This window comes from Bidens hawaiensis, unplaced genomic scaffold, assembly GCF_021521415.1.
Source record: "Bidens hawaiensis isolate Kalapana, Puna unplaced genomic scaffold, B.hawaiensis_p1.1 tig00001461_1, whole genome shotgun sequence".
Taxonomy (NCBI): Eukaryota; Viridiplantae; Streptophyta; class Magnoliopsida; order Asterales; family Asteraceae; genus Bidens; species Bidens hawaiensis.
Genome location: NW_027491082.1, coordinates 1,632,862 through 1,651,295, shown reverse-complemented (window position 1 = coordinate 1,651,295; position 18,434 = coordinate 1,632,862). Strand labels below are relative to the sequence as shown.

At 45.1% G+C, this 18,434-nt stretch overlaps 1 pseudogene across 1 annotated transcript; it reads left to right on the top strand.

The window, feature by feature from the left end:
* Positions 1-335: 335 nt before the first annotated feature.
* LOC143577707 (G-type lectin S-receptor-like serine/threonine-protein kinase RKS1) lies at positions 336-17,639 on the top strand (annotated as a pseudogene). Its single transcript, XR_013143150.1, has 8 exons — positions 336-788; positions 13,237-14,085; positions 15,042-15,167; positions 16,169-16,362; positions 16,449-16,659; positions 16,761-16,998; positions 17,080-17,237; positions 17,325-17,639. The product of XR_013143150.1 is annotated as a G-type lectin S-receptor-like serine/threonine-protein kinase RKS1 (transcript).
* Positions 17,640-18,434: the final 795 nt, after the last annotated feature.

Below are 18,434 nucleotides of genomic sequence, written 5' to 3'. Positions count from 1 at the left end.
CTTCAGTGGGCCGGTATAATTTAATTTGGGCCACAGTATTTGAAAGCTATATATGTGATCAATTTATAGAGAGTTTTTATTGCATTCAGCGACTGGTCCATTGACCCAGCTGTGTTAATTATGAGACGGCCCAGCTGTGTCAAACCATTCTTAAGCCGAATAACTTTTTATGGCCGACATCCAAACACATTAATTATTAGAACAATAGAAATAAATACATAAAAGTGAGAAACAGCTTCCATACTCATCTATCTTCTTAGATATTTAATCGAGATTCTCATACATTGTTTCTTTTGAACATCAAACAGACAACAAGCATCCGAAGAATTAAACGAAAGAGAACATGTTACCAGAAATAGGAATTCTAGTAGTTGTGTTAATCTTTGTGGTTTTCGGGTTTTGCACTTGTATCGACACCATCACACTCACTCAACCAGTTAAAGATGGGGATATTTTGGTCTCTAATGGAGAAACTTTTGCTCTTGGATTTTTTAGCCCCGCAAACTCCACCGACAAATACGTGGGTATCTGGTATAACAAGATATCGGAACATACCGTTGTTTGGGTTGCCAATAGAGACCGTCCCATCACCAACTCCTCTGGTATCCTTTCCGTTGATCAAACCGGGAACCTCGTCTTGCGCGAAATAAATCAAAGTTTTATGTTTTGGTCAACCAACATTTCCGGAGTGGAGAGTGATCGTCTTTTTTCAGCTCAGTTATTAGATTCGGGGAATTTGGTGTTGTTTCAAAGCCTTAACAAAGACGTTTATTTGTGGCAAAGCTTTGATCACTGAAGAAACACTATTTGGCCCCGGAAGATTACGGATAATCTGGGGGTTAAGTAGATGTTTCCCACGAGGGTTAGGTCTGGCAAAGATGGTTGTTCTTCTGATGACCTGCAAAACAGACCGTGGCTCGTCACTGAGAAGGGGGGTGGGTTCCTCCTTGTGACCACCCTCCGGCGTGAGAATCAGACTAGATTGCTCTGAATATAAGTGTATATTAAGAGAAATAGCTAGAGCAGATATGTGAGTATGAGATAGTATATGATAAGATGTGTTGATACCGTTCCAAGGTGTTGGAGTATTTATAACCGAAGGTAGGTTTCCAAGCAGGTACAGCCAGCTGTATAATATTCCTTTTCTACCAACTGTGGGCTACGCACGTGCCATGCTGGTGGTTGGTAGGTAGGCAGCGGCTGATAGTGACATGGCCGGCTGTGTACTATTCCTTTTCCACCAACTGCAGGCTATGTACGTGCCACGATGAGGGTTGGTAAGTAGGCAGCGGCTGATAATGACATTAAGTACTAGAGCGTGCTGCTCGTCGTACTGTTGTCAGTGAGCTGTCACCCTGTGATTGATTCATGGGCTGCTTTGGTCAGATCTTGTCTATTTTGTCCATACCTTGGCAGGTATAGTACAAAAGATCCTCCAGAAGCGTACGGACTGGCTCATTTGGGCGGGAGTATTCCCGCCTTGCTCATTCCTTCAGGTGACTACTGAATTATTGAGAGTTAGTGCCTTGTGCGTGTAGCCTTGCTATTAGTGCGGGTAGCCTTCCCTGATGGCTTGTATCCGCAGATGCGGGAACAGGCGGGGTACTTCACCATTGGGAGGCTTTTCCTGCGGGAACAGCTTGCGTACTGCGCGTAAGGTCTTCATTTCTGAGCATGGTGGGTCATGCGGAACCAGTTGGTCTTTGCGCAGACGTCCCTCTTAAAGGTGAGTCTTGCGGGTCCAACTGGGCTCTGCTGAGACCTACCTCTTCAAGTTCCCCCAGTCCAATGTTCTTCTCATGAATTGTTAATAAGTGAGGTGAACTTTTGGACTTAAGCAAGGGGTTTTGAAAAGGGTTTTTAGTTTTAAGGTTGTCCGTGGGGATTCTTCCCGCGGTTTCCCTAATGTCACGTGCAGAAATTCCCGACTTTTCTGCTTGATCTTTGGGTATGATGCGGGTAGGTGTGTAACTTCCTCGTAAGTCAGGAGCGTTGAGTTTCACTTGTGTAGATTCTCCACAAGGTTTTGGTAGTTTGACATAGTGATCAATTATGTTAAACAACCAATTCCATCTTGGAGCTTCAAACAATCTAGTTCTCAACGTTCCTGCTATGCGGGGATGTTATTTCCCTTTCCACAAGCATGGCCCAGAAGATCCTTCTTGGTTTTAATTCCCTGCAAGTGCTAAGTATGTGAAGGGTTTCGCCTTGACACTGTACCCGCACTCGTCTTATAGTTACTTGACTTCCAAGGTATTCTTGGCTTCAATTCCCTGCAGGTGCTAAATATGTGAAGAGTTTTGCGTTGACACTGTACCCGCACTTGTCTTACGGTTTCTTGGTTACCAAGGTATTCTTGGCTTCAATTCCCTGCAGGTGCTAAGTATGTGAAGGGTTTCGCCTTGACACTGTACCCGCACTTGTCTTACGGTTTCTTGGTTACCAAGGTAAGGGGGTATATTCCCTCTTATTTTTGAATCTTTTTGAATCTTTGAAATTCGAAGAGTTGGTGAAAGGATAAGAACAGTCCAAACTGTTGAAGGGACGTTAGCGTCGTCCGACGGTTTCTTCTGACAGTTTCAGGACGTGCAAGAAGTTATGGTGACGTGATGGTATATGGTCATTCCAGACGCTTTTTCAGGCGCGTGGGCGCGAATTTTACGGCGCGTGTCCTTTCAACAGCTGTTGCCAGCTTGCTCTTTCCACGTGTCATAGTTTCATTGCACCTGCGCTTTCTCTCTCATCCGCATTAAATTCATCGCATTCATTGCGATGAGTATATAAAGGGGGAGAGGGTGCATCTTAATCCACACATTCACTTCACTCTTCTTCTTCTAAACGATTTCCGGTGAATACTCTAACTTTTCCGTCGAGCATTCTCCTGAAATCGTTCTTTACATCCAAAACATGTCTTCCATTCATGATCCTGAGGCTACTGCCGAGGAGTCTGAGGTGTACACCGAGAACCCAATGTCCGCGTCTGATAAGGACGATAAGAGTACTGCTGGCGAGTGCCAGTGTGCTCTTACCGTCGACCTGTACAAGTACATCATCAAGAAGTTCATGCTCGAGCCTTTCGAGCCTGAGTTTCCTGAGCCTCACCAGACGGTGTACGATGCCCCCAAGGGCAAGATAGGGGTTTATGCTTCATTCTTCATATATGGGAATCTCAGATTCCCATTAACGAAGTTCGTATACCGTGTTCTGGAGAGACACGGTGTACATTTGACGGAGGTGCACCCGATGGCGATCGCTAAGGATCGCCACTTTGAATGGGTGTGCCATATTCTGGGCGTTGAGCACTGCGTCGACCGCCTGATGACCTTCTACTCCTGGAGGTGCATCCAGGGCTGGTATACCTTGGTCACTCGGATCAAGGGTTTGAAGATCTGCGCTACCGAGCGCGGTCTTCGGTCTTGGAAGCGGGAGTTTTTCTACATCTCCGCTTGCGTCGTCCCCATTGCGATGACGTTCAAGAACGGGAGGGCGCTCCCTAGCCTTCACGCCTCCAATTACCAAAAGGCGGAATGGTTCACTAAGATCTCCCAGATCCAGACTCCGGTTTACCGCTTTGCGGAGTCTGGGATGGTGATGCTCGGTATGAGCCGGGTGTGGAAAGATGCTGGGGCAGAGGCGCCACAGATTCCCATCGTCCTCGAATACGGTTTGAACTCTATCCCTTACGATATGCTTCATATTATTTGCTAATTTAGGGTTTTTGTTCTAACCATTTCTTTCTTTTTATCTTCAGAGGGAAACAACTTGCAGTCTCTTCTGCAGCCGCGGGGGAGCGGTGGTCCCGCTCGGTTGGGTACTCGTGATCTTGACGAGAACGAGTTGCCCATCCCGGAGCAAACGGCGGATCGGTTTGTGGAGGTCTACCCGCCGGGCCACGAGATTCTGAGCGCCACGCGGCCAGGTAAGGGACTCTTTAACCCTCGCCCTCTCAATGCTCAAACCTATGCTGGAATTCCTCTAATTTTGTCATCTTCTGATGAGGAATCCGCAGATGGTCCTTTCTTCGTGAGGAAGAAGAAGGCTACTGGCGCGAAGGGCAAGGCGAAGGTTACCTCCGCCGTCGACCTAGGAAATCAGTCTGACTCCGAGACTGAAAGCGAGGAGGCGGCGGGGAACCCTGGGGGTGGTGAGACCACTGTTCCGGAGGTTGAGACAGCTGTCACCTCCGGGCAGCCCAGTACGACGACGATGACCGGCATGAAGAGGCCGGCTCCATCGGGTTCGTCCCCGCCTGTCAGAACCTTCAAGCTCAATAAAACTCGTAAGTATAAATTATATTCAGCTTAACTGCATATCTTTCCGCCATCATACTTATATATCGTCTTCGTGCAGGCGTGGATGCAACCGCATTCCCGAGTGGAGCGGGAAGGAGCGTCTCTGGACCCATGACAGTAGGTTTGGTCAACCTACCCGAGGCGATGACCCAGGCGGCTGCGCCTGTTTGCAGCATTGTTTCAGTTGCTCATCCCGTTGAGGCAACTGTTCCAACTGTAACATCATCCCCGCCGGCTGTCAGTGCCATCTTCACGGAATCCTTCACTGAGCCGGCGGTGGTTTATCCTGCGGGTTCTTCCGCAGCTACGGCCACGGTTGTGAGTTCACCTCCAGTGAGTTCACCTCCGTTGGTTTCTACCGCAGGGGCCTCTACAATGCCTCCTCCAGCGCCGGCGACTACGGCCGGTCCCTCAGGTGCGTTCAGGGTTGGGGCTTCTAGCCAGTCTTTGCCTCCTTCCCATCTCCCTGACCTCTTGGATGGATATCCCTTAGGTTCGGGTGATGGGTTTGGCGGCTACCGGCCTGTTGTCGACCCTACAGGTGCGTAGGGTTATTTTGGCTTATTATATTTTTTTTATCATCTTTTCCTAACTGTTTTTTGTTTTTATAGTTTCGGATTCCAATGAGGTGTATGTTCCACGGTGGAACATCCGCCGGGGAACAACCCTTCGAACAGCTGTGGACTGCGTCGAGTGGGCGCGTCACACAGCCCCAAGTGGTGCGTTGGGGGAAGCCATGTCTAGCTACCAGGAGGGTAGGCTGACAAATGAGCTTCGGATTCTCCTTGCCCGGATGCAGCCGCGCGTCGAGTTGCTTTGTCGTGAAAACGACTAGTTAAAGACGGCGCGTAGCCAGGAAGTGGCTCAGGCGCGGGCTATCCGGGAGGAGAACAGGAGACTTTCCGCCATTGCTGCGGATAAGGAAAAGGCCTTCAAGGCCCTCGAGGTTGAAGTTCAGGCCCGGCTCGAGGCCCGTTCCAAGGCTACCCAAGCTGTTAACGAACAGCTTAGGTTGGCTAAGGAAACTGCGCGGAACGCGACCGAGAGGGCCACCAAAGCTGAAGCCATTGCTGAGCCTCTGCGCGCCGAGAATGAGGAGCTTAAAGCCAAACTAGAGAGGCTCCAGCAGGCTCATGATGCCTTGGCCATGGAAGACGCCAAGAAGCTCCAAGAGATCTTGGACCAGAGGGGTATGCTTGACCACACTAAGCGTAAGCTGAAGGGCGTTGAAGAGGCTGCAGCTAAAGAAGTGTTGTTTGCCAACCTTAACCAAAATGAAGCCGAACGCGCCCGTGACCAAGCTCAAGCTGCCCTCCAGGAATCTCAAGCCGCTATCTAGGAAGCTCTGATCACCAAGGAATGGCTTTTACGAGAAGCGTTGTCGCAGGTATGCGTAGCTTCATAATATCTTTATGCTTTTCTTTATACTTAGAAGAAAAGTTTTTGATACATACATATTTTTTGTAGGTTGTGCATCGGGTCTTCACAAACACATCCTATGACGATGCCATGAGCGCATCCCTCAACGCTTCCCATGATGATGGGGAAAAGGCTGGTTTCCTGCTTGGTCTGGGGTTTGTTGAGAAGGGCATCCCGCCTTCCAACTTCCCTCTTTATGACGTGGACACTGAAGCTGCTTACGACCAAGCAGTGAACCAGTATGCTGCCTTCCCGCATCCAGTGATGGAGAAGGTGAACGAAATTGCTGCTGCTGATGATGGGCTAACTATTCTCAAGACTTTCCTTGAACCGCCACAGCCAACTGATGGTGCGGGTTCAAGTGGGTTTGGAGGGAGTGGTCCTGAAGTTTGAACCTTTAGATCCCTTCCCACTGTTAGAATAGATTTATATTTTTGCATGCGGGTATGTGCCCAGCAATTCTTGTAATATTTGAATTTTGATGGAATATATATTATTTGTTAATGCCTTGCCTTGTAAACCTTATATGTTTTGTTTCACGCATATTTTGGTTTAACTTAGCAATTTCTTGATTACTTTGGATAAGTTAACTTCTCAACGTGGCAGATAATAGGTTAAAGTTTTGCTTCATCTTTCGTGATTGTGCGGGTAAGACCGTCACTTTCACTTAGGGTGGCTAAATTTTACCTATATCTGACCTGCGTGAAGGTTTTCCTCATCTTTTCCTTAGAAATTTTCTAAGTGTTTTAAATAAGTTAACCTTTCGACGCGCGGTTGTCAATAGGTTTATGTTCGGTATCCTCTATCATGATTATGCGGGTAGGACCGTCACTTTCATTTAGTGGGATGACCAAACTTCACCTATAACTGACCTGCGTGAAGGTTTTCCTCATCTTTTTCTTAGAAATTTTTGCCGTTTTTTGTGTTTATGCGGGTTTTGCCGCCTTCCACACGCAACGACTTACTTCTTTTCACACTTATTTATGCGGTGAATACCGGCATATCAGTGTGGAAAGTTCATAAGTATAGAGGTAAGGCTATCAACACAATGTGATAAAGGAGAATCATTTCCATTAGAAGTGGCTCTAGGCCTTTTCTTTACAAGTTTGGAGTTGATCTACATGTAACATTTGCGTAATTGAGCTTCATTCCATGTTCTTGGGATGGGGGTGCCATCGAGCCTTTCGAGCCGGTATGCGCCCTTTCCCAAAACTTCTTTGATAATGTATGGCCCTTCCCAGACCGGGGCCAGCTTTCCTGGGCGTTCTTGGTTCGAAGCCTCGTTGTTACGCAGTATGTAGTCTCCGACATTGAAGTTGCAGAGTTTTACCCGCGTGTTGTAGTACTTTTGCATTTGTCGCTTGTAGTTCTCTTCACGCGCTGCGGCTAAGTCTCTGCGTTCTTCGGTTAGCATAAGGTCTAACCGTCTTTCCGCATCATTGTCTTCTGGCTGAATCAAGACCCTTGGTGAGGGTAAACCAATTTCGACCGGGACCATGGCTTCAGTGCCATAAGTGAGGCTGAACGGGGTTTCTCCCGTACTGGCCTTTTTCAGCGTTCTGTTTGCCCAAAGGACGTGTGGAACTTCGTCCACCCAGCCGGATCTGTGTTCCAAGAGTCTTTTCTTTATGCCGTCGACGATGCTCTTATTTGCTCTTTCCACCTCACCATTACCCTGTGGGTGCGCCACTGAGGTAAAGGTGTGGGTGATTTGAAGTTCTTCCAGCCACTTTTGTAGCTTCTTGTCAGCAAAGTTGGTGCCGTTATCGCTCACCAAATTCTGTGGAAGTCCAAAACGACAAATAATAAATTCCCAAATAAATTTTTTGATATGTTTTGCGGTTGTTTGGGCTAAGGGTTTTGCTTCTATCCACTTGGTGAAGTAGTCGATGGCTACCACTAGAAACTGAACGTTCCCTGCTGCTGTGGGAAATGGACCTGTCACATCGATGGCCCACTTCTGAAATGGCCATGAAGAGGTGACTGGAACAAGTTCATTCTTCGGGCGATGCGTGTTGGGTGCGTAGAGTTGGCAAGACCTACACTTTCTGATGTATGCCAGCGCATCCGTATGCATCCCCGGCCAAAAGTATCCCGCGTTGTTTAGCTTAGCTACAACAGCGCGTGGACCTGCGTGTACTCCACAGATGCCCTCGTGCACTTCCCTTAGGAGGTAGCCAGCATCTTGGTTGTCCACGCATCTTAGGAGTGGGCCAAGAAAGTTACGTCTGTAAAGGATATCATCGATGAGTTGATAGTTCAGTGCTTTACAGCGTATTTTTCTTGCCTGTGTTTTTGACTCTGGCAGTATACCCGCCGCAAGGTAATTTATTATTGGTGTCATCCACGTTTCTGTGCCGGTTTGGATGACACAGATTTCCTTGTGCGGGACTGATGGTGCTCCAAGGAGTTCAATGCGGATGTCCTTTCCCAAGTGGGTGAAGGCTAATGATGCAAGCTTGCTTAACGCATCCGCAGATTTGTTTTCGCTACGCTTGACGTGTATGACTTTACAATCGTTAAAATCACGCATAAGGGTTTTTGCTTGTGCGAGGTATAGGGCCATTGTGTCGTTCACGGCCGTGTACGTCCCGTTTATTTGGTTGGCTATTAACATGGAATCCACGTGGGCTTCCAAGTTTTTCACTCCCATCTTACGCGCAATTCTCAGCCCGGCCAAGAATGCTTCATACTCCGCTTCGTTATTCGTACTTGGAAAATCCAGTCGAATAGCATAAGTGTATTCTTGGCCTGCTGGGTTGGTTAGTTTCAACCCTGCGCCTGAACCCTCGTTGTTGGTTGCTCCATCAGTGTAGAGTCGCCAGACATCATCGATGTCTTGTGCTGGAGAGGGTTGAGCCTCCTCCTGGCACTCTTTCTCCCGCGAAGCGGGGACTTCTGCAATAAAGTCGGCCAAGACCTGGCCTTTTATGGTTGGTCTTGGCTTGTAGTTTATCGCGTATTCCCCCAACTCAATTGCCCATTTGGCTAGGCGTCCCGACAACTCGGGTTTGCCTAGAACGTTTGCAAGTTTGAAGTTGGTGAGAATGGTGATTGGGTGACCTTGGAAATATCGTCTTAGCCTGCGTGAAGCCTGTACAAGTGCTAAGATTAATTTTTCCAGGGTAGAGTACCGGGTTTCCACGTCTGTTAGGACACGGCTAACATAGTAGATTGGCATCTGGATGCCTTTCCGCTCTACTAGCAGGACTGCCCCGGTTGCTCTATCTGTGGCGGAAAGGTATAGGATTAATTCCTCCCCCGCTTCTGGTGCTGTGAGAGTTGGGAGTTCGATCAAGCGTAACCGAATTTCCTGAAAAGCTACTTCCGCTTCTGGTGTCCAGCGGAAGTGCATTTTCTTTAAACAGTTTCTCAATGTTGACACGAATGGGAACGACCTATCCGCATGGTTTGCCAAAAAGCGGTTAAGTGCGACTAGTCGTCCATTCAGTGTCTGAGCTTGCTTGATGGTAGTAGGTGATTCCATTTTGATAATGGCTTCGACCTTTTCAGGGTTCGCTCTGAAGCCATCTTTAGTAACAATGACTCCTAAGAACTTCCCTTCTTCCATCCCAAAGGAACACTTGCTCGGATTGAGCTTCATGTTTATCTTTCTGAGCGTGTTGAAAGTTTCTTCGATGTCTTTCAACATCGCTTCTGGCTCAGGGATTTTGATGACCAAGTCATCCATGTAGACTTCCAAGTTCCTCCCAATTTGGGCATGAAACTCTTTGTCCATCAGGCGTTGGTATGTGGATCCGGCATTCTTAAGTCCGAATGGCATCATTTGATAAAAAAAGGTGTCATCGGGCATCCGAAATGCGGTTTTGTCCTGATCGTCAACGGCCATGTGGATTTGATGGTACCCCTTATACGCATCAAGGAAGCATTTAAGGCGAAACGGTGCTAACGAATCTACCTTAAGGTCAATTTCGGGTAACGGATAACAATCTTTGGGGCATGCTTTGTTTAAGTCTTTGAAATCTATGCACATGCGCCATTGTTTGTTAGATTTCGGTACCATGACGGGATTTTCAACCCATGTTTGATATCTGCTAACGCGTACGATGCCCGCGTCAAGGAGTTCCTTGACTTGGGTTCTACACGCGTTAGCTTGTTCCGCCCCCATTACTCTGCGCTTTTGTACGACTGGCGTAAAAGCCGGGTCACACTTGAGCTTATGCTCTGCCTTACTTCGAGGTACACCAGTCATGTCAGCTGGTGTCCACGCGAAGATGTCAGCGTTTTTCTGTAGTAAGCGTTTGAGTAAGGTGCGCGTAGGATCAGTGATTGTTGGGCCAATGGTAACAGCCTGGTCAGGGTATTTGCCATTGAAGGCCCATTCTTCTGGTTCGGTGATGGTTGGTTTAGCCATCTTTGGTTTGGGTTCAGATGAGACAAATGCGATGCATACCTGGGGAATACCGGGGATCATCGCTACACCCTCAGCTGTTGGCCATCCCATCATGCCATGGACTGAAGATACCACGGCACTGAATCTTGCCATCCCATCTCTCCCGAAGAGAATGTCGTACGTGTGGTGTGGCTTCCTTATTACGACAAAGTCCACGTCTTCTGTGTGGGAGTGTTTCCCGTCTGTGAGAATGACGGGGAAAGATAGGATACCCAGGGGGGTGTTTGTGCTGCCGTCGAATCCTTCCATCGAGGCGTAGACCGTTTCCAGGCGTTCCTTGTCTTCGTCGTCTAGCTTGTCGAAGAACTTCCTGTACATAACCGTTGACGAGGCGTCGTTGTCAGCAAGAGTGCGGGAAGTAATGTAGTGCCCCAGCTGGCTTTTGATGACGATAGGGCCTTCTTTGCTGGGTCCTCCTGGCACTCGCGGGAAGCGCACCTCAGCTTCCTTCCACGCGCATGGTTCTGTCGTTCGTCTTTTTCTTCCTCGGACGTTACTATGAACAATGTGGATGCTGATGTCAACGGGATTTCGTCCGTTGCCTTTGTATCGGTTATCATTCCTCCCTCCATTCTTGATTGATGCCACAAGGTGTGTAAGTCTTCCATCCTTGACGAATGTTTCAACAATATCCTTCAAGGATGTACACTCCTCAGTGGTGTGACCCTTTGTCCCGTGGAAGTCACAGGATTTGCTCTGATCCGCGTTATGTCGCTGCCGGATCATTGGAGCTTTTGGCTATGGGAGTTTTTCGGTGGCAAATATCTCCGTGACGCTTTTGGTGAGTGGCGTCCACCGGGGTTTTCGGCTTGATGGGTGCGTGTTATCCCTTCCGCCTACTAGAGGGCGAGAGCTGGATGAGGTGTCAAAGTTTACCCTTGACTGCCAAATACCTAGCTTCCTCTTTTTGTTGTGCCGGGCGGTCCGGACATTGTTTTCTCTAGTCCTCTGCGTGTAGAGGTTTGTGCTCTGGGGAAGATCTCTACCCAGTTGCTTTTCCGTTTCCGCGAAACGTTTAGCTGCTGTCATGATGGCATCCCATGTGGATGGCATGCCGTCTTTACCCGTCAACGTGCGGATAAGCTCTGGGTATTCGGCGCCCTGGATGAAAGCGCTGCGAACAAGATCTTCGCTTATGGTGCCCAGACTCAGCTTCTTCGAGTTGAAGCGAGTGATGAAGTCTAGTAAAGATTCATCCTCCTCTCTAACGCAGTTGAGGATCATCCACTGCTCTTCAGTATATTTCCTCTGTTGACTGAAGTGCTGGCTGAACTTGTGTTGGAAATCCGCCCAATCATAGATGTGGTGGACCGGTAAACGATCAAACCACGCCCTGGCCGCTCCAACCAGCGTCATCTGGAACATATAACACCACGTGGGTTCCGTCCGGTTGCTGACGGTTGCCCCTGCTATGAATCTGTTCAAGTGATCGTCTGGGTCAGATATACCATCATAAGTGCCGATGTTGGACATCTGTTTGGCACTCTTCGGGGCGATTGCTTCCGCAATGTCCCTTGCAAACTTGGACGTTCCCGCATTTGCAACAGTTGGTCTAAAGGTTTTGGAGAAGTCACGTGGGTTTCCCCCCGCGTTCCTTGGTTTGAAGGTTTCTCCAAAATTCCTTCTTGGTTGGAAGTCCGTTTCCTTACGCTTCCCTTTCGCCTTATGACGAGGGTTTGCGTCACTGTCGGACTCCTCCCAATCATCGTCCAAGTATTCGCACTCCTTGTTCATGTTGAGCTGTTGTCGAGTGCTTCCGAATTCGTCAGCCTGTTGGAGTGAACGTAAGCGTTCATCCAACTCAGCTTGGAATTCCTTCTGACGTGCTTCCACCCACGCTTTAACTTGATCCAGTGTTTGGCGGGGAAGCCTCGTCTGTTGCTTCTCTACCTGGGTATCAATGAATCCCAGGGGAGGGTTGTTTACTGCACTTGCCCCGACTTGGGTAACCGGGGTAGTGTTCGTAAAAATCGTGTATTCGCCGGTATTCCCCCCAGCAGTTGGGGTTGTGGTTACCGGAGTTTCTTGGTCACTCGGTGGCCTTAGCATCGGAGTAACCTTAACCATCTTTCCAGAAATTTGAAAAAACTGAGAAAAAGAATTAGTTCTAGCTTAATGCACGGATGGCGCCAATGAAGAAACACTATATGGCCCCGGCAGATTACGAATAATCTGGGGGTTAAGTAGATGTTTCCCACGAGGGTTAGGTCTGGCAAAGATGGTTGTTCTTCTGATGACCTGCAAAACAGACCGTGAGCTCGTCACTGAGAAGGGGGGGTTCCTCCTTGTGACCACCCTCCGGCGTGAGAATCAGACTAGATTGCTCTGAATATAAGTGTATATTAAGAGAAATAGCTAGAGCAGATATGTGAGTATGAGATAGTATATGATAAGATGTGTTGATACCGTTCCAAGGTGTTGGAGTATTTATAACCGAAGGTAGGTTTCCAAGCAGGTACAGCCAGCTGTATAATATTCCTTTTCTACCAACTGTGGGCTACGCACGTGCCATGCTGGTGGTTGGTGGGTAGGCAGCGGCTGATAGTGACATGGCCGGCTGTGTACTATTCCTTTTCCACCAACTGCAGGCTATGTATGTGCCACGATGAGGGTTGGTAAGTAGGCAGCGACTGATAGTGACATTAAGTACTAGAGCGTGCTGCTCGTCGTACTGTTGTCAGTGAGCTGTCACCCTGTGATTGGTTCATGGGCTGCTTTGGTCAGATCTTGTCTATTTTGTCCATACCTTGGAAGGTATAGTACAAAAAATCCTCCAGAAGCGTACGGACTGGCTCATTTGGGCGGGAGTATTCCCGCCTTGCTCATTCCCTCAGGTGACTACTGAATTATTGAGAGTTAGTGCCTTGTGCGTGTAGCCTTGCTATTAGTGCGGGTAGCCTTCCCTGATGGCTTGTATCCGCAGATGCGGGAACAGGCGGGGTACTTCACCATTGGGAGGCTTTTCCTGCGGGAACAGCTTGCGTACTGCGCGTAAGGTCTTCATCTCTGAGCATGGTGGGTCCTGCGGAACCAGTTGGTCTTTGCGCAGACGTCCCTCTTCAAGGTGAGTCTTGCGGGTCCAACTGGGCTCTGCTGAGACCTACCTCTTCAATCACCCTTCAAATAACTTTCTTCCGGGTATGAAGCTCGGCTTAGATAGGAAAACGTGTTTGAACCGGGTGGTTACATCTTGGAAGTCTAGTGGGAATCCCGGTGTCGGGGATTATTCTAGTCAAATGGAGTTTGCTGGAAAACCTCAGTTGTTCTTGGTCAAAGGCATGACAAGAATTTGGCGGGCCGGCTCATGGACGGGTCTTGGATTCAGCGGCGTACCCTTGATGGGGAAAGATTCTGTCGTTGAAGTTAATTACATAAGCAATGATGATAAGGAGGCGGCGACTTACCATATGATCAACTTGAACTCGTCTATGTATACTAGATATGTTGTTACTGAATCTGGAACCTTGGAGAGGTTAATGTGGAACAAGGCAGATCGTAAGTGGACTGTAATCTGGTCAGCTCCAAAAGAACAGTGTGATGGCTATAACCATTGTGGTCCTTTTGGCTTTTGTGATCCAAATAAATGGATCACTTCTGATTGTGATTGCCTTCCTGGATACGAGCCACAGTCACTACAGGACCAGTACATAGGGGACGGTTCCAAAGGGTGTAAGAGAAAGGTTGGAACACTGATGTGCAAGGGTGGAGACGGGTTTGTTGAGTTGACCCATGTTAAGGTACCCGATACATCAACGGCACATGTGAACATGACTTTGGGATTAAAAGCGTGCGAAGAGTTGTGCTTGAGAGATTGCACATGCATGGGGTATGCACTTGCTGATATCAGTAAAGGGGCCGAGGATGGAGGTTGTCTTACATGGTACGGGGACATGAACGATACAAGGACGTTTTCAGGTGGAGGACAGTCTTTTTATATTCGTGTTGATGCCAATGAATTAGGTACGCCACCATCTATTAATGGTTTTTTTCTTTTTTTTTGAATGGCGAATCATTGCTTTCAAGGAAAGTTACCAAAATACTTGACCACAAAATTTTCAAAGTGGCAGTACCTGCACACACGGTCTAACATCTAATCTTAAAAGGTTTTAAACAGCCATCCAGATAGAGATCGGATGACAGTGACAAAAAAAATTCTAGTTTGACTATGGTTAGAATGATTGTTTGGATATAACGACTATACTGACAATAACTGTAAAGTTTGAACCTCCCCCCCCCCCCCCCAATATGGTCAGACTTTCGTCCGGATACTGTTCAAACGATCGTCATGACCAATAACTTTCAAAGTTGAACTTCTTTTTTGTTAAAACGACTATCTAATGATGGAGTGTCAAATGAGGTGTGTAGCTATAGCATAGACAACTCATCTCTACAAGAGTCATTGGAAATTACTCCTTTCCAGTCATTTCCTTTCTGGCTAGGCCGATCAAAGCTCGTCACATCGGACTAGTAGGCTAAGGCCGCTTAGCTCACACCTTTTGGCACTGAAAGTCATAAAAAGTACATTGGGACCCACATTTTGACCAATTGTGAAGCAACACGTGTCACCAGTAGGCTAAATTTAGCATACCAGTAACCAGTTCATATATCGTTAGACGACCATGCCACTTAGACTTGTAGCCACTTGTTGGTCTTCATTAGCCGCCTAAATATCACGAGCTGGTTAAAACCGTTATATGCCCAAATCACAAGGATTGGCTGTGTAATTAACTACCGTATTTATAATGATAATTTTTCGTCATGAATTCAAGTCATCTTGGATATTTCTGGTTAACTACCATGGATGTACCAACGACCAAGTGACAAGCACTTTGAAACGTAATACATTTCCAAGGGTTATTTTTAATGATTTGTCGTTAACATATAAGCTCATATCATTTCATGATATTATATTTCAGCCAAGTATTCGTCAAAGAGGCCAAATACATCGCACAAAACCCGATTTCTCGTATTTGGGATGCCAGTTATTGCAGCAGGGTTTGTCTTGTGCGTCTCCATTTACTGTTACGCAAGGAAGAAAAATGGTATGTCAGAATTTATTCATGTTATCTTTGGCAAAAAAAAAAAAAAATAATAATAATAATAATAATAATAATAATAATAATAATCTAATCTAACATCTAACAATACTAATAAAGAAAATAACTGAGATGATGTGACAATCTCACATTTATTATTGGTCTAATCTCTTCTCTCATTGATTCTACCTATCCTTGGGTTATTGGACAAAACCATTTTGATAAATGAGTTATAATTTTCTTTCTAATCTTTCATCCCATTCATCATATCTTTGCATGGGTTATGGGTCAAAATATTTTTGACAAGATGGATTATAATTTTCTTTATAATTCTCTAATTCCTCATCTTATTTATCCTACATATCTATGGGTCATGGGTCAAAATAATATTAACAAATGAGTTATAATTTATCTTCTAATTCTCTAACTCCACGCCATTCATCATAACTATCCGTGAGTAATAAGTTAAAACAATTTTGGCAAATGTTGTATATAAATAGACTTTTTCTAATTTGTAAATTTAAGATTATAGACTTTTTATTATTTGTATTATATAATTTATTTTCTTTATACCTTTAATTTTGTTCATTTCTTTTTCAATAACGGACCTTATTTATTTTTATTACTTGACAAATCTCATGTCATACACGGGTTCAAAAGCTAGTAAAAAATAAAATAAAAAATAAAAAAGGGTTCAACAGGGCCTAGACATATGTGTGACTCCACCTAAATGTCTAAAACGTTATTTAACATTATTATAATTTATGTGGATAAATAAGAAAAACCAATGAAGAATGTGTAGTATAAACACGTACTTACATTCTGCTCATATAGTTTTTATTTTTTTATTTTATTTTTTTTTGGTGTTTATGGTTTGTGCTGTTTTCTGGCCAGTCCGTCTAATTTCATGGTTTACGGTTTTGACTTATGCTCCAAGAAAAAAAAATGAAACTCTCATAAATGCATTAAGATACCAATTTTCATTACCTTTTAATGGATTGACGCAGCCAAACAAAATGAAGGTGAAGTTGGCTTCGATTTCAAGAAAAACTTAAAAACCTTGGAAGGGTCTAACATGGAGAACGATATTGGCAAAGGTGTTGATTTAGAAGTGTTTGATTTGAGCACAATAGTTGTAGCAACTAATAACTTTTCTCCGTTAAACAAGCTTGGAGAAGGTGGATTTGGTTCTGTGTATAAGGTAGCGTCTTGTCTATCTTGGTAATGATTATATATGGCCTTTGTGGTTAAATATAATTGTTAATTAATAAAGAATGAGTTATTCAGGGTAGGCTACTAAGCGGGCAAGAAGTTGCTATCAAAAGATTATCGCAAAGTTCAAGTCAAGGGATACAAGAATTCAAAAACGAAGTAACATTGATAGCGAAACTTCAACACAGAAACCTTGTCCGGCTTATGGGATATTGTTTTCACAATGAAGAAAAGATGTTAGTTTATGAATACTTACCAAATAAAGGCTTGGATTCTTTCATCTTTGGTTCGTTGTTTAACCTATTAAGTTCTTAAATTCCAACTACTTCAATTTCGAAATCTTTTTTTCAAACTCTGAAATATTTTAATGAAATGGTTTGGTCCTAGATCAAGAAAGGGCATTTCTTTTAGATTGGAAGATACGATTCCATATCATTCAGGGGATTGTTCGAGGACTTTTATATCTTCATCACGATTCTAGACTCAGGATAATCCATAGGGATCTAAAAGCAAGCAATGTTTTGTTAGATACAAATTTAAACCCTAAAATTTCTGATTTTGGATTGGCGAAAATCTTTGGAGGGGATGAGGACGAAGCTACAACCCGTAGAGTTGTTGGAACATAGTATGTGTAGTTCTCCATTTTATAACACAACTCAACTTTAATTTGTTGCATTTATCTAACGATGACATAAAATGATTGTAGTGGCTATATGTCTCCGGAGTATGCAATGGAAGGGCTTTTTTCAGTCAAATCTGATGTCTTCAGCTTTGGAGTTTTAGTTATGGAGATAATCAGTGGTAGAAAAAAACAACAGCTACACTAATGACACTAAGGATAAATCACTTAATTTGATCGGGCATGTAAGTACATGACAAATTTTTATCACATATTTTTTTGTTATTATTCAACCATCAAACAAATTTTCTCATACTTAGCATTGTTGTTAGGTTTGGGAGTTGTGGAAACAAGACAAAGCATTGACTATTGTTGACTCATCTTTAGGAGATTCATTTGATGCCCGTGAAGTTCTTTTATGCATCCATGTTGGGATCTTGTGTGTTCAAGAATTGGCTAGTGATCGACCTACAATGACTGACGTAGCTTTTATGTTGAGTAATCATGAAACAATGCTTCCTTCTCCTAATCAGCCAGCATTCATATTTAGACACTTGAATTATGGAAGGAACTTACTCTCTACATCACCAAGTGGTGGTGTTAGCTCTGTCAATGATGAGACCATTACCGTCCTTCATGCCCGATAAGTTCATGATAACATCGTATTTATTTCTTGAGCCATAAATGAGGCATGTAAAACAATTAATATGTGATGTCTTTGAACATCTTGAATTAAGTTGTCTGTAAGTAGCATTTACAAAAGTTTGAACAATACACATGTAATGGGCTAGAACTTGAAGGTTAATCTTGATGGGTTAAAGTCAGTGGTGGTAGTGTCAGTGTCGGCGGTTGCGGTGGTGGTGGTGTCGGTCGCGGTGGTGGCGGTCGCGGTCGCGGTGATGGTGGTGGTGGTGGTGGCGGCGGCGGTGGCTGTAGTGGTGAGTTTTTATGTTAAATTACATTTTTGGTTTGTCTTCCTTAATATATTTTACTCTAAAACTAACCGGGTTAGTTCTCGCTAAGAAAAGACTCCGTGAAGGCCAATAGAGTGAAGGTTAGGATTAATGTAGGGAGTTTCTTAAGTTGGAATTAATATCAGCCAATAGGCCAAAGTTCGGATTATTAAAATCCAACATCCCTTATTATTATTATTATTATTATTATTATTATAAAACAGAGTAAAATAGTCGGGTAGGTTTTTGTAAGAAAAGGGTTAAACGGGTTAGCGGATTGAAGTGAATCGTGAGGGTTTGAAGAACGCATCATGTTTGGATACAGATAAAATAAATTATATTTTGTCACAAAAAAGTATGCATAAGAGCATTCACAGTAGCCTCTCCATCTCCATAAACTTCCAATATGGGTCGATCTGGTGGCTGAACGTGTGAGACGGGAATGAAAAATCAATATGACAGTTGTTGAACATTGATGCACCAAAAGCA